Below are 15,063 nucleotides of genomic sequence, written 5' to 3' on the forward strand. Positions count from 1 at the left end.
CCCCTCAAGGTGATGCAATCTACTACCCTGTTGATGCCGTCAGTCTTACACATTACTGGCTACCTGTACATGTTAATTCTCTGTGTCGCGTCATGTGGGTGCACAGTACTGTAATGGTGATTAGCACATAGGCAGGGGTCCTCACCTCAACACTATCAAGTATGTGTTACAGTGTCGTTGACCCCGTGAGTATGGCCGTGTTACTGTGTGTGTCTGTGTATGTCTGTGTGTGTTCACATCCTGTAATGTGAAAGTGTTTTACTGCTACACAGTGAGTCCTCATGCTATCAACTGGCCCCCACCCTTGACATCAGCTAGACCGCTGTGTAAACCCCCCTCACCATGTAGCTGTACCTGTGAAGTCACCTGGTATGGATGTCCCGTCTCTAGCCACCATAGCCTAGTACACAGCTCACATGCTCCTGGATCAGTAGGTGTGTAGAGATCTATGGAATGTCAGCTTTACTAACAGTGAGGTAGAGGCTACGTATAGCATGCTGGTATTGCCATCCAAGCCTGTGAGTACTCCACATTTACACATGTGAAACTGGAAACACTGGTACTTAATGGCACATGCAATTAGACCTTAAGGAGGGAAGCAGGGCATCCTTACCAACATGCTGTTACTGTTGTTACCAAGACACATACTGTGAACATAAAACAATGCATTCTAACCGCAAACACTGCCACGTAATGGCACATGCAATTAGACCTTCAGGAGGGATGCAGGACATCATTACCAACATGCTGTGACTGTTGTTACCAAGACAAATACTGTGAGCATTAAACAATGCAGTCTAATCCTGTACTACATGGTATATCTGCTGCGTGCCAACAGTACACAACAATTGTAATATACAACTATCTCACCATTCTGTTCACCCTGTGCATCAGACCATATGAGCATGTCCCTGCACCGATGGTGTGGATGACAGGGATGCAGCACAGGCATCATCATATGCACAGGGTGATAATGTTTGCCAGGGCCCTAGGCTGCACCAGTGGATGACATCATGTGTGTGTGTTAGGGCCTGTGATCTACTTGGACATGTGTGGTTATTATGCATGAGGGTGTTGGTGCCCTACAGATGTTTCTGGTGTGTGCGTGTATGTGTGCACACAGTTCTGCCATGTATCCGGCCTACACAGGGGTATTGTTGACAGCTCCAGATTGTACAGACCAGGATGTACAGCTCACTGTGTCCGTCCATGGCCACGTGTCCTGTGCCTGCCAGGGGTTGCACATGCACTACCAGACAGAGGTACAGAATGGGTACTGTCCGATGACACATGTCCACTGGAACTGTGTCCCCACTGGGACCATCCAGGGCCACTTCCACGTGGCCTGCTGTGTCCTGGTGTGGACAGCGCAACACCAGCTGCACTGCTGCTGCTACCGGCACTATGGGAGTGGGCATGTGAGGTAGCTCGTTCGCGTAGACCTGCACCAGGTGGTGTAGCTGGCCTACGTCCACGTGGCCTACACCTCACTCCTACCAGATGTTCCAGCACAGGCAGCTCACATTCACGGATTGCCATGCCACGGTCAAGGATTCCAACCATGTCACCCAATCGCCTGTCCAAAACATCAGCAATCTGCTGTTGAGCATTTGCCAATGCCTGGATGTTTTCATTTAAAGAACAGATAGCAGCCCTCTGAAGCCTCTGCCCTTCTCTGTTCTGCTGTTCAGCATGTGCCTGTGCCTACCATTACAGTCTGAAACATGTGTCTGGTGACACCAGCTGCTGCACTCTGTCATGCAGGTGCATGTCAGCCAGGGGTCCTCCTACGAACAGCACTGAGCATATGCCTGTGTGGATCATCTGCGGTCAGTTCACTGAAACCATGGTGTGATAACACACCTTCCGTAGCCACCACACGTTCCTGTCCCGAGCTAACACATGGTAACTGTCCTTCCTCTATGGCCACTGGTGATGGGGTATGTGTTGGCATGAGAACTGTGTGCGGGGAAGAGGGGGATATAGGTGGGATGGCAACCAAAGGCACAAATTCAGCCCCTGACAACCCTGCCTGTACCTCAAGCATATGTTCATCACTGCTAGAGTCTGTGGGGACACTAACATCAGATGGACCGCAGGAGGGCAACGCACCTACATCACCTGTGAAGGCAAAGACTCTACATTACAATAAAGCCACACACACGGACACACACACACAGAAACACACAGACACACACAGACAACCATGCATGTGATATGACAGAAGGCATGCAGCATGCATGTGATACAGCAGACGGCATGCAGCTCAGACATTAACAGTGTTAGTTAGATTACATCCCTGGGTTGCACACAACAGCAAGCATGTGTCATAGCAGAGGCCATGCATTTCACACAATCATGGTAGTAAGCATGCATCCCTGTGATACACCATGTGGACCAGCACAGGTTGACAGTACACATGGCTGATGTGAGGCATATGTCCTTGACATTAACATGTAGTATGACATGTAATCTGCTGATGTGTGCAGTGACATGCATACATGTTTGACACAATGGTGTCCTGACACATGTACAGCGGTGTAATGGTGTCACATTGCAGTGTTGATTGTATGCCCTACAGAAAGAATGCACTTTTAGCAGATGTGTATGACCATTGAGGATGGTATGAGGCGTCTATATTGCTACACAGTGTGAAGTACAGACACAGTGCCATTGCATGGAATCATGAGGCGTCTCTATTGCTATACAGTGTGGAATAGACATACAGTGCATAGCCATGACTACGTTCATACACAATACATACATACTGTGGATTGTGACCCACGTCGCTGAGGTGTATACACACTAAACCATGCAGTGACATGTGTGACAGGTCACCGGACAACATACCAATTACACCCCCGGACAACTGCTAACATGTCTTAGCTGCCTGTCAACCGTGTCCACACGGCAGACTGCTCAATACACCATGTTCCACATGATATTTATGTACCACACACACGAGGTGCACAGCTGACAGTGATGTCCAACAGCAGCAAGGTAAATGTACGGTATCTCTGGCCTGATGTGGTGTTTGTGTATGTATGTGGAAGCTGTACAGGTGACTACTTTCATGCTGTGACACAGTCATGATGTGCAACACATCGTATGTGGTCAAATTAAGTGACACCTCCACAAGCTGTGCACAGGCTGTTAGGATGTCCAGTGTTCCACATCTACTATATAACCATTCAACAAAGGCTATAGTTGGACCATGTGTAGACAATGTGCAACAGGGTGTACACACATACACATCATATCTACTGTGTGTTACTACATGTCTCTGGCCATCCTCCATGGCCATGTGTGAACATGTGTTGGCCAGATGTGTGTGATGGCCGTCTATGTCACATGTCTGTGTTGTCCCATATGACATACACCCATAGATGTCAGATACTCCAGTGTCCACAGGGTTATACAGACAAAGAGTTGTATGTTTGGTATGCGGGGTATGTTTTATGGGATAGTGTGACAATGTTGCAGCCAGACCACTACATTTCTGGGACATGTCAGCTGGCACATCAAAATGTGTGCACTCATTGCAGGGGCACATTCCACAATGGTGAATCATGTGGGCTGCCCATATCCCAGCTCACTGTGTAGTACTGTTTGCATACCCCACATGTGTTGTTCTGATGTATAGTACATATTCCTACATTGAACAATGCCTCCACCGTTGTATGGACAGCTGTCCACACATCTAGCAATGACAGTTACTGTGGGTTCATGTTGTTGTTTCATTTGGTTTTATATATTGCACATGGGTAGCCAGTGTGACTGATGAAAGCTGCGACCTGTATATCGTGACTGGACCATACATTATGTTTACATGTGTTAGCCACATGGCGAATATATCTGTGCATTCACATGCCTGATACTGATAACTGTCTCACCTGCAACAGACTGCTGTCTCTGCAGCACACCAGAGGTACCTGTATAGGGGTGACACAGCAGTTAGATCGTTATCCATGACTGTATGACAGCTACAGGGTGCACTTTGCATGTTAACACATTCGCCAGTACTATAGCATATACTATGGAGTATGCACATGTGTGCATACACAGGGTAGCATACTATAGTATGCGGCATGTGTGTACACTTACCTTGCATATGATGTTACATTACATAGTGTACAGTGACACATGCGACTAAATGGGATATAATATTATATGTGCAGTTGTGACTTACCAGGCAACTCCAAGCTCTGTGGTTGGGAGACACCCACCTCCACGATGGCAGCTAGAGTTTGTGGATGCTGTTCTGATGGGGTCCCCAAGCTGGCCAGTAGCTCCTCGGTAGGTGTGAGTGGGGGCTGGGTTGGTGGCCCACCACCTGTTCTACCTTGTTCCCTGGTGATTGCATTGGCATGCTGTTTTGCATGTCGGATCAGGTCTGTGCAGTGTCTGCGCACCTGCAGGTAGGTGCGGTTATGGCCACCCACATCATTGACCCTCCTGTGAAGTTCCTGCCACAGGTCATCACGCTGCTGGGCATGCTGTGGCACATGGCTGAACAGTACCTCATAGTTATCATGGAGGTATGGTATGAGGGCATCATTCTCCAAGCGTCTATATGCCGGCAGTCGTGATTGAGGCATTATCTGTAAGACATAATGATGGAGACAGGTCACAGCATCTCAGAGATGCACAGAGACACAGATGCACATTCATGTGTATTACATTTAGTACTTATGAACAGTTGACTTTGCAAATCGTCATGACACTCACATGACTGACATGTTTGTTTCACACACATGTAACACCTGATGGGGATTGGATATTATCACCATATACGTGTGTCACCTCATTACATTGCTCATACTCCATGTGAATGCTGTTGTGATGTGGGCATGTCTGTTTGCCTGTACTGGTGTTCCTACCTATCAGCACATGCCTGGATGTGTGCACATTAATGCTGTTGACCTTGATGCTGTGTATATGTCACATATCATCACATATACTGCCTTCACGGACATGGGCAGTGACAATGCAGACATGCGCACAGAAACCTTTACAAGCATGTGTTTTGCCATATACATCTACACGGCACTGCACAGCAGTTCAACATCCTGCCACGTATTGCCGGTGTTGCACATGTGATACACATGGGACATGGCTAGCTGGATGGTATTCGCAGGGATGGTTATCAACTATAGCATGTACGGCCAAGATCATGTAGTAGTGTGTATGTCCTGGGCCATGTATGGGCATAGGATGTCAGGTTTTCTAGCTGTATCTGACAGCCATGTTCCCAGCGACAGGTGAATCAGTGCCACATTACTGATCCAGACAGTCACTGATACATCTACCATGCGGTCATTGCACCATGTATGACAGAGATGACATGTGCAGCTTTGCTGGACAGGGTTGCATGGTATGGCAGGAGTATGTCACATGTATGGCACAGGGATCTGTCCAGCATGTGGTGACCCTTGTACTAGGATGGTGGCTGTCCATGACGTATGTCTTTCAGATCAGGATATGTATGTGTAGCATGTCCAACATCATAGTGTTGCACATGTCTTTATGCAGGGTAGGCAGCATGCTGCATAGTGGAGATGAGGACTGTGAAGGCTGGTGATGCCCATCCAAGCATGGCCAATACCCCTTAAAGGTGATATGTGATCTGATATTGGTCACGTGAGTGCTGAGTATGGCTGTCCAATGATCTCCATGCTCATGGATGGCACCCTGTCATGACTTGGGTTGCCTCTTATAACTACCTAATAGGCCTGGTGATGTCACTAGCTCAGGGAGGTAAACTGCACAGCACTATCCCTTACACACAGTGTCCATAATGTTGACCGCTGCCGAGGTGGTAGTTAATGGGTACAGGGTTATTAACATAGCGGTGACAATGCAATAAGCAGCTGTCAGATTGTGCACATATGTCATGCACCTCACCCACAAAGCCCATGCTGTATGCTGTCCACAACACTGAGTCAGCTATTGCTCCTAGGTCATGGCCATTCACATTCTCACATATGCAGATGCCACCCATTTGTCTGTGTGGTATGGGCTACAATGACAGGGGAGTACAACACATTAACCCTGTTTTACTGTAGCTGCCACTGGTGTGCTATGCACATATCACTCAGACACCTTTTGTAGTGTTGCTTCTGTGAACAGGCCACTGGCAGAACACTCATGTGACATATGATGGTACATGTAGTATACTGAGTGTAGGTGGAACACAGTATGGGTGATGATGTCCTCTGACCTGTCACAGGTATGCTATGCAGTGTGTATTCATCGGTACTGTTATCTACATCTGTACTGCTAACACCATCTGCGTTGATTAAGGTTCATAGGCTTTCAGACCATACTCAGCAGGGTAATAATGCTGTGCCTCCCATTATGAGTGGTATCTCCACTTTGTGGGTTGTCATAACTGTTAGTGTGATCCATTCCGTATTTTCACAGACTGCCATGAACCTATGTTTTACATGGCAGTGTATGTGTAGAGCCAACTGTTTTGCCATATGTGTATTATACGACCAGGGATTTGGGCAGGTCACATGCAGCCGGAATGTACCTTGTACCATCATAGTTATGGTTACTGGGGCTCTGTCGTGTTCATGGATATGTGATTGTGTACCTATTGGGGGGGCAGTGAGTTTAAATTATCCAACACCCTATCTGTATTGCTTATTCATGCTCAGCACTTGTTCAGAACATGTTCACACTTCATGAGCTACTAATTACTTTATCACTCAATCCTACTCATTTCCTACACATAAACACTGTTTTCCTTACATTTCCATCATGCTTACAGTACAACAGCTGTTGTACACACTTACCTCACATATCTTGTGAGTAATGGTTGACTAGACAGGCATGTTCAAATGTCAATTACCAGTGTTATTGCCTGTCTATATGATGAATGTGGGCAACATGTGGCAATATAGCAATCGGCTCATGTACACAGTCAATGCTCACCTCCTAAAATATGACACTACAGCCTGTGGGAGATGTATATATGTAGCCATGCTGGAGGTAATGCTCTCTCCAACCCAGACTTACCCTGACAATCATGTGGGGATGTTAAACATTTGCAGCACACCCCACTCATCACATAGTCTCAGTAGATCTCCACCACCACAGGCCACGCATAGTAAGAGTACAACATTTGCAGAGCCTCACCATACTACTCTATGTAGGCAACAGAGGCAGCCCCCATCACCAAACACAACACCAATTACTTATAGCCCACAGACTTCTGTGTGCCCGTCAACTACAGCCAATAGGATGTTATAACATACCCAACACACTAGTCATAGGTGACTCTGTAGGCGGTCACACTGATGTCCCACTCAGCAGGCCACACAAGGTGATAGTCACTGACATCTGGCTGTCGGGTAACAGAATCCACAACATGACCTATGCACTCAGGTCACTCCTCAACAGGTACAATATGACTGTCATTCTCCACGTTAGTGTGAATGCCCTGAGATGTAACTTCCTGGACTACATGTACAGGGACATGCAATAGCTCTCTGATCTTGTAGCCAAGGCAGGTATCGCCCTAGCCCTGAGAAGCATTCTGCATTAGTCCAGACTGATGACACAGTAGAACAACAGAAATATTCACGTCAACAGTTGCCTATGCTTCTGGTGTCATTCCAAAGGTATCCAGTATCTGTCTGCTTTGACTGACATGGTCGACAAACCACAATGCTTTGCCACAGATGGCCTGCACCTGTCGGCCCTGGGATTATGGGTAACATCTCAGGCTCTTGCTGCTCCTATACTGCCTGTTTTAGACACATTTCAGACACATATTCAACACCAGAACAGGTACAGGCAAGCAAAACCTGAGGGCATTGTTACTCAATGCTTGACATCTTCATCTCAAACGCACTCATCCAAGGAACTCCTTATAATGGACCACTTTGATGTCTTTGCAGTGACTGTGAACTTCTTCTAGACTCCGGAGAGCATCCCTGCACTGACAGGCTATTACACAGACCACACCTTTCAGTCATGTAACCAGGACCGGAACACCCACGGCGGAGGTGTGTCCATATTTCACAGGGATGTACACACACCCATGCTGGTTGCTTAGCACGATGCATCAGAGGCAATCCAAGTGCAACTAACTGTGGCCAGAACTGCTATACAAATTGTAGCTTGCTACGGATTCCACACCATACCCATGGTTAACGGCCCTCATTTCTTGGTGTACTGGAAAGTAGGGTTCAAACAGGAACTACTGATGTGACACTGACACTACCCCTCACCTAACTGTGATACCTACTCATGTACTGACACATTAGGCCAACACTTTTGTGGGTTAATAAACTTCATTCGGCTGGATCAACCTATACACACCATCACCAAGGCCAACAATATCGTAGACCTGGATATTACCAACATGTGTGACTGGTGTTACACACCTGGGGTATCCCCTCATTGGTCAGTTCCGAACATATGCTAATCACCCTTGTTATCCACATCCCGGCACCACACCCTTCACAGAAAACACAGTACAATATTTCTACAAAGCCAACTTCATGCTTTGTATGACAGAAGTAGTAAACACCATGACACCCATGCAGATGGACAATATAGTTACAAACGCAGGAACATTCCCAAGTGCACTTCATTAGCACTTACACGACTGCATGGATTATGCTATCCCAAACAGAGCCATGACAGTACCCACCACATAACGGATGCCCCTCTGGGGGTCCACTGCCATGGAGATACTGCACGACAGAAGGAAACAGTTGCAAAGTAGGGTACACTCCCATGGGTGGGGTAGTTCCCTAGTCAGCCTCAGTAGAATTCTGAGATCCCTTCTTACAACCTCCAACACTAGCTACGAAAGCATTACTGCGACATATTCAAAGCACTACCACTAAGCGTTATGGAGGTATGACACTACTCTTGATGGCAATACCCACATCTGCTCTGACATACAACGGTTAGGCAGAAACATTACAGAACCGACTGATATTGGCAACAACCTGGCAGCTAACTTTACACCCCTCTCACATCCTAAAGGGTCCACATCTATACAGGATCAATGCAGAGTCCCTGTGGTCACAACTATGCCATTCAGACCTGCTCTCTCTAAAGCCTGGATCACACACTCCATTTGACCATCCAACATCCCAGGCTGCGATTTACACAAACCTCAGAACAACATGGCTACTCACGTGGGCACCAGATTCACTAATAGCCTTGTATCAGGCATTGTGGACCCTGAATGGCTCACAGCAACAGTTATCACACTCCACAGAGGTGGCGCCACAATGGACCAGGGGAAATATTGCCCTATACGCCTGACTAGACTGTTCTGCAAGGATATTGTGAACATCATCATGGAAGTCATTCACAGAGACATTGTTGGCCTCAAAACCTTTGATACCACCCAGGTTGGATTTATTAGGGCCACACCATGGCTGCTACACCTGGTGGAGTCCTGTGAGACAGTTACCAAAGTAGTAGATGATGGTAAGTGGGTCCACACAGCCTACCTTGTCCTCTCATTGGCTTTCAACACTGTTCACCATTCTGGTATTGTCAATATACACATCCACCTGCACAGCGACCCATATGTCTTGAGATGTTATGCAAAGTGACTCATGGACAGGACACACACGGTGAGGGTAGCATACCGCAGTTCCTACTGTACATCAGTTACAATTGGCATACCCCAGTCCTCGGTCATAGGGACCCTCATGTTCGTTATATGCTTCCCTGAGGTACAGTCTAGCACAGAAGACTTTCCATGAATAAGTTTCCAGATGACTGCAAACTAGGGGCCATGATTGATTCACCAGCTAATATACACACTCTCCATATGGATATCACTGTGACAGATACCTGGTGTCGGTAACATGGCCTCAAGCAGCATGGCAGATGGTGCATAGACATCCCCTTTGGATTATAACAATCACCCTGTGACTATCACATAGGTGGTAGTCCCCTACATACATAAGACATTATAAGGGATCTTAGTACACACATAGATAGCACCCACTCCTTTGATAACATTATTGCCAAGGGGGCGTGGATATCCTTCTACATGGCCACCCTAATCTGTAATGGTTTGTAGCCGGAACAAAGGCTGCCATTGTACCTCTATACTCCTGACTTATGAAACACATTCAGGGGTACAACACCCCCTTTGGGGTGTACCTTACGGGACAGAAATGGCTTTAAATACCACAACATTAACACACCAACAGTATTACTCACCTCCAAAGGATGACGTACGCAGCACAACTACTGAAACCCCATCTGTAGTCATTTGCATACTGCATACTCAGAGGTGACCTCTGCTGAACATACAAGGCCCATGTCCACACTAATATTGATGGGTATGCTCCACATAAGCAACATAAGCAAAAGCCACTGAGAGCGACATGCTCTGGGATATGTACCAAAGCGCAATGATGAGTAGCATGTGCTGGAGGGATACATTCCTGAACCGGACACTCACCATGCTTTGGAACATGATTCCTATGTACATCAGGCAGGGACCCTCACTAGCACTCTTCATGAGATACCTCAATGGGTGGATAGGGAACAGACATGTATGCCAGGGATTACTGCAGTGGCTGTACTGTACACAGGTGCAGGAAACAAATGGCTGTGCTGTTCATAGACACAGGACACTAACCTAGGGAGGTGCCGCCAGTGACAACACTGTATTAGGGCTTACAAATGGACTTGGCCAGACAGCATAGTACCTAACTATGAACCTATGAAGCTATTAAATGTCCTTTGTGCATGGATAATTGAGTAGCTCTTCCATTTCAATTAGCTATCATGCTGTTACACTGTCTGGTGACTACAAGACATATGTATCCTGTTATTGTGTATTGTACAGTCCAATACACATACCTTATGTTTGCATAATATACCAGTCATGCTTTGTAAAATATTTGACATATCTACCTACAATACTGTACTTTTCACATATTTGAAACCATATCCCATAATGCAAAGCATAATTGCACAGCAGGACCACCTCAGGCATGTTATTCTCATTATACGCCCATACATATGCCTACTGTTACAGTATATCAACATAAACTATCCCCTGTTATGGCACATACTTGTTGGACAAACCCTACCACCAACAGTGGCTGGAGTGGAATTGTTATGTTTAAAGCCCTTATGTAGCATCCCTTGTGGTGTCTGAGGTGTTTACCTTGTGGGCCACAACAGTACACACAATTTCTACAAGTGTTACTATGCTCAACAAGACATCACTACATACTACCTTTTCCCACTGTCTGCATTGCATACACTTTCATTAATACAGAACAGGCACTACATACACTAACATACTGAGTGTTCTACATACCTTCTTAGTGGTCCGAGTATACGATAATATTTGTGTTACTCCTTTCCTCTTTAAACGATTCAATGGTATAAGCATACAGTTTGAATGTATGGCAAGCCATCATTTTATACGTGGATACCTGTAACATGTAGTATCCTGCCATCAACTGGTGTTCCGGAGTAAATTATTATATGCACATCAGCTGTGCAGCTACTCCATTGGCCAATTACATGGCAACAGTGGTGTATAATTGAATACTCCACTTGGGCGTTGTCCTTTTGCCCTACCTTCGAGGGAGATGGTCTGGATGTTTTGTATTGTGATGAATTGTAACAGCTATATGGAGAGACAGAGATACTTTGAATTCATGTCCCCTGTGGATTGTGTGTGACGGCTAGAGTAAATAGTTCTACATGTGAGTGTAGCTGTTATCTCAACCGTCTGATACGAGACTATTGCAAACAAAACCTGTAACATCGGCATCTGTTCCATTCTACAACAGCAACAATTTCACATGGTGCCATTACAAGTGTGTCTCTCACAAGGTATGTTAACAGTTCTGCAGATGTCATTGAGTGAATGGATGTTTGTGATGTTATTACAGTCTGTATTGCAATTGTTTCGCGTGTGGGGCAGATGTAGGTGGGTGTACATAGCAGATAAAGGTTTATGGGGACTGCATTTATACATATTCTATATGTGTGTGGGGGCCCCTTCCCTAATTGAAGACCTGTCATTTAGTAGACTAATACTATGGTTATTGCAGGCTTATTCATTAAACCATTGTTAATTGGTTCCTATATAGCATGCAGGTGATGTTGATCCTTCAATCCCTCCGAAATACATCGATATGTACTGAACTGTTGCTACATGAAAGCTGTCTCATGTATTTCTGTCACAAATATTTGCACTCATTGCAGTTGTGTTGGTGACACCAACTCTTTGGCTTGGGTTGCCACCTTTTCAATTGGCCATATTGGGACATTTGCAGGGCACACATCAGGGTTTAGAGGCCAACACAAATCCACTGTCAGTACAAAGGATAGATCTTAAATTAAACCTTATTCTTGTAGCACTTTAGCTGCTTATTATGTTTCTTGTACAATTTACGTATTTGAGAGACTGACATAACTATTTCATGCAACTATTACTTAATATATGGGACATCAGTATGTCCTACAATCTTGGTACATTTGCCCTTTTTAATATTTGTTGTCAGGACACAACTGGCCTAAGAGGGACTGTCCCTCTCAAAGTGGGACAGGTGGTAACCGTATGCCTAAGGCCGGCTATGACCACAACTACTATAATAATCTACCTCTGAGTTAGCACGAACAGACCCACAATGCAAACACACACACACACACACACACACATTACAGTCCCACAAAAACACACACTGCACACTCAACATGAACTTACATACACTACAGCAATCGGAACCACACTTAAACACAGTACCTACCTGGACCACAGCACCGGCAGCAGTAACTAAATGTCCCTTAACATCGTGATAATATTACTCGCAGTTATACTGTTCCGGAACTGTGGTCTTTCGGTCTTTAAGCCCCGTGATTACACGTGACGGTATGTAAAGCATTTGGTAGTTGGCAGTATCCTATTCATTTGTACCTCCATGGTTGTGTACATGTCATTAACCTGTCTATATATTCGCAGATATATGTATTTCCGTATATATCGACATACACATACATCTCTCTATCACCCTTTCTATCCCTATTTTATATATATATATATATATATATATATATATATATATATATATATATATAGACAGGGAGAAGGAGAGAGAGTGTACACACCTTTCGTTGGGTACATGGCAGTGTATTCTGTTTGCTGAACTCCGCCCTTTTGTGTTCTAACCTGTCACAATACACACCTGCCATTGGTACATCTCGGGTACCTTAGTGGTAGGTGATTATGTACATGGTTGCGTGTTCTACTGCTGCCTGTGGTCGTTTTACCTCTCAGAGCAGGCACTGCTAGTACATGGGTGAATAATGCTGGTTTCACCTGTTCTGGACATCCTTGACCGTGATCTGCACGGAATTCGGCAAAGCTGAGACCTGTTTTGCGCATATCCGTGTAGTCCTGTTTAAACAATGCTTTCCCTCACTTTCCGCCGCATAAACCCACTAGCATGTGTTTACACATGCTCTAATGACCTACATCCAACATCCATTATTCGTGCCATCGGGATTACGAAACTGACCTTGCAGGACGTGGAACCGGGTACATACACGACACAGTCAGTGGCTTTACCACTTGGTCATCTGGTGTTTGTACAGGTATTAATGGTGTTTTGTATGTGGACTGTACTATGGCTGTTCCTCCATACTGCAGTCAAATGTGTAACTCAGTTAGTTTACATATGGATGATACCACTTCATGGTATGTCCAAGTGATGTTTAATGGATGTGCTCCAGCATTGAGAATCTATGTCAGAGTGAGCCACACAGTGTAATGTGCTACACCTTGACACAACCATAACTGGAGAATGCTGAGGTGGTGGATACCTGTCATGGGTACTCCCCATGCTTTGGCACTACATCCCTAATTATATTATATGGAGGCCGTCATTAACACACCAGGGAATCCATGCAGAGTAGGTGGGGAACAGTGGTTACACACGTGGATCCTGAAATTGGCTCTGCTCCACAGAGGGACAGTTGGTTGACCGATGGGGTGGCGATAGCAGACACATTTTGCCTAGGCTGCTGAATGGCCTCTGACAATCGGGCATGTACCTACCGATGTACCTAGGAACCTATACATACAGTATCAACATATGATGTTAGCTTCGTTTACTGTTCAGGTGTTGACTTTCCTTGTTCCAATAGCTGTTATGTGTGCAATAGTTGAGGGCTTCCTATGTAGGATTCACAGAGTAGGCCACCTATACATTACAATTTGCAGGTGGTCGTGTGTGTGTGCCATCCGTTTTACTGTGTGTGCAGGTGGAGAAGTGTGTCAATCCATAGGGGCCTACACTGTCAGTGTATGTGCTATACGTTCCCTCTTTGCTAAGGCATGGGCATATTGGGCATGCCTCCATCTGCCTACTGGGACTGGCACAGGTTGTTTGTGGTCTGAATCCTTCTGTGCCTGTGATGGCCTTGGTAATTGCGGTGGGCTGTGAGGGCCTTCACCATTATGTCCCTGCTGCAGCTGTTTCCGCAGGATCATATTATGTAGCATGGCACATACTATGAAGATGTGGGCACACGTGCCTGGAGAGTACTGCAAGGCTGCACCAGATATGGCCAAGCAACAGAACCATGATTTCAGCATCCCAAACACAAGCTCTATGATGATTCTGGTTTGTGCGTGTGCCTCATTATGGCGTTCTTGCATGGGTGTGTGTGCATTTCTGATGGGAGTCATCATCCACGGCTCCAGTGCATAGCCAGCATCCCCCACAAGGTGGCCATGTGGGATGTCACCCCTGACAAATACCTGATACAGCTGTGAAGCATGCCAGATGTGGGAGTCATGGTAGCTTCCAGGGCTGCCAGCACACACATCTGTGATAATGCCCTGGGCATTGCACGTGACCTGCAGTTGATGGAGTGGTATCCCTTGCGGTTTATGTAGCGACTACCATGGTCTCCAGGTGGTGACTTGATATGTATGTGCATGCAGTCTATTGCACCCAGTACCTCCAGGTAGTGTGCCACATGGTGGAAGAGACGCATATTGCTGGCCAACTCCTCCTGAGTTCAGGGGAAGTATATATGCTCACT

The sequence above is a fragment of the Protopterus annectens genome, chromosome 2.part0 (assembly GCF_019279795.1).
Source record: "Protopterus annectens isolate FY-2018-M chromosome 2.part0, PAN1.0, whole genome shotgun sequence".
NCBI classification, from domain to species: Eukaryota; Metazoa; Chordata; order Ceratodontiformes; family Protopteridae; genus Protopterus; species Protopterus annectens.